The sequence below is a fragment of the Neofelis nebulosa genome, chromosome 2, assembly GCF_028018385.1.
Source record: "Neofelis nebulosa isolate mNeoNeb1 chromosome 2, mNeoNeb1.pri, whole genome shotgun sequence".
Classification (NCBI taxonomy): domain Eukaryota; kingdom Metazoa; phylum Chordata; class Mammalia; order Carnivora; family Felidae; genus Neofelis; species Neofelis nebulosa.
This window is the reverse complement of record NC_080783.1, coordinates 218,981,688-218,984,517: the sequence shown is the minus strand read 5'-3', so window position 1 is coordinate 218,984,517 and position 2,830 is coordinate 218,981,688.

Genomic DNA, 2,830 nt, shown 5'->3' with positions numbered 1-2,830 from the left:
ACCTTCCATAATTTAACATGTGATTACATTTTGGGCCAGTGGAGTTCGGGGTTTAAATATTTCAGGCAGAAGCCCGGGCTGCCGGCATGTGCCTGCTCCTGGCTCGTCACCAAGAGAGGAAGAAGGGAGCCATGGTGAGTGATGCTCTCACATGTACTGCGAGGCCTCTCCCTGCTTCCCAGCAAAGGCAGCAGCGAGAAGGGCTGTGCTGTCCCTTCCAGTGTCCTGAGGATGCCGAGGAATTGAATTCGGGCAATCTGTGTCCCTGCGTCGTCCAGACTGGGTGCCTGGTGTGACTTTCCTGGGGAGAGACTCACATTGTCGGCCGGGCAAGAGGCTGCTTCTGGAAAAGCCCACCCTGGGGGGTTCTCCGCAGCTCTCAGGTGGACCAGGCTGGTTCCAGTCATTCCCTGTGAACACAAGTGTGGTCAGACGTGGAGTCCGTAGCCCCTCCAGAGCTGGGCCTGCCCCCCGATCCCGGCTGTCTGCCCCCACCTCCGAAGCCCTTCTGTCCAGGAAGGGCGCTCCCACGCTGAGCTCCCAAGACTGTGCAATAAGTTAGCACCAGAGCAGGCAGATCGTGAGGTCATCCCTTTGTGTTCTAAACACTCACTCACTTCCCCGGCGGTGGGTTGGCGCGTGCCCACGAGGGGGGGCTCTGTGCCGGGCACGAGGTCACAGGAGCTGCAAAGAAGGAACCTGACGTGGGCTGCATCATGTCCCCCCAGAAGTTCACGTGGAAGCCTTACCCTAGTCCCTCAGGAGCAGGAATGGTGGGTGTCCCCAGTGGGGGGCGGGGGGAGCAAGCGTGTGCCAAGACGGGAGGCACATGCCCGTGGAGACCACGTGCGGGAGCTGGTACTGAGTGCACAGACCACAGACGTCTTTCAACACTACACCAAGCGATCTGCAGTGGGATTCGTTCACTCGTAAGAAGAGGAAGAAACCACTGCTCATTCACCTGCTGACTGTGCCCCACGTGAAGGAAGCAGTTCCCTCCCCAGACACCCAAGCTGTCGGCACCTTGATCTTGGACCTCCAGCCTCCAGAACTGTGACAGATAGATGCCTGCTGTATACACTGCCCGGACGGTGGTATTTCGTTTTAGCAGCCCGAGCTGGGCCCATCTCAGAGGTGAGGGTGGCCGCGTGCTTAAGCTCAGGCCAGTGGGATTTTAGCACGATAGGTCCACACAGCTCAAAGATCCTCACCTGGACCCTCGTCTGGCTTCCCCTCCCTGCTGGGGGAATGACGACCGACCGGGAATCGGCAGCCTGGCGCTCTCCCTCCCAGTCAAGATCCACTCAAGGCTCCAGGGAGGAATCGGCTCCCTGCCTCTCCCTGCGGCTGGTGGTCACCTGCATCCCTGGGCGGGGGGCTGCGATGCTCTCATCACAGCCCCTTCCCCTCTGTATGAGTCGAGTCCCCCCTCCCCTGCTCTCATGCAAACACTTGTGGTGCATTCAGGACCCACCTGACAGGCCAGTCAATCAGCCATCCCAGGATCCCTAACATCTGCGAAGGTCCTATGTCCACATGAGGTAACATTTACAGGTTCCAGGAGTGAGGACCTGACACCTTAGGGGCCATAACTGGGGGCCTTGATTCACCAACTACAGTTCTCCAAAGGGGGCCGACTCAGGTGACAACACCTTTCGCTCTTTGTCCTTCTCCCTTCTTCTAGCCTAAATCAGACAGTAATTTTATATTGTGGGAGAAAGAAAGAAATCTCTATTCTGTTTAATCCACGGCTCAGCACGATTTTCTGTGACTTTCAGCCCAAAGTCATTCTGTCTGACTCAGGCCCTTAGAGGAAAGGGGATCAGGACTAGAGAGTCGGGGAGGAGTGGTGGCTGGGGCCAGGGCCGCTCTTCTCAGCAAGGACCTGCTTGAATCCCACCCCCTTCACCGTGACCTGGGCCATTGTTTGGGCAGCTGTGGCTAGCCTGTGGTGTGCAATATGCCACAGCCCTGAGCTGGAACGTCCTGGTCCTCCAGAGAGGCCACTGTGCTTCTCCAGAAGCTTCAGCAGCCCTCCTAGGCTTGGAAACCCTCCCCTGCTCCCCAGGCTTGCCCACCCGGCTGTCAGGAGCCCTCAGTCACCTGCGCTTCCCTGGCTGCTCTGGACAGGACTCTGAGTCACTGAATGGCACAGGACTCATGCATGATAGCTTATATCCTCAGAAGATGATCTGCTCCAAGACCTCTTACCAATTTGTCCTCTACGAGCATGGCCAGAGCACACCGAACCTGAACTCCATCCACAATTCAGGTGTCTACTCCCCATGTATATGCTGAACACTTCTTAGCATCCTTTTTTGTTCCTAAAGTTCATCTTGAGACAGAGAACATGAGCAAGGGAGGGGCAGAGAGAGAGGGAGAGAGAGAATTCGAGGCAGGCTCTGCGCTGTCAGTGCTGAGCCTGACGCGGGGCTCCAACCCACGAACCATGAGATGGCGACCTGAGCGGAAACCAAGAGTTGGAGGCTCAACCCACCGAGCCACCAGGGCGCCCCCTTTCTTAGCATTCTTATCAGGCTTCTCTCCTCTTCCGTTTGCCTGTCTGACTTCTTTCTGCAGCAGAGGCTTGGCAAGACTATAAGACATAGAAGCGTAGCTGCTGAAGTATCATACTCAGAAATAGTGTTGTTTATTTAATCAACTCATTCGTTCGTACCCACCCTGTGCCTGGCTCCATCCTAAGCGCATTACAGGTTACAGCGTTTAATGCTCCCCAGCCTGCAGACACGGGCAGGGGTCATCAGCCCCTCGTCACAGGTATGGACGTGATGTTCCGGATTGGCTAAGTGACTTGCCCCAGTCTGCAACG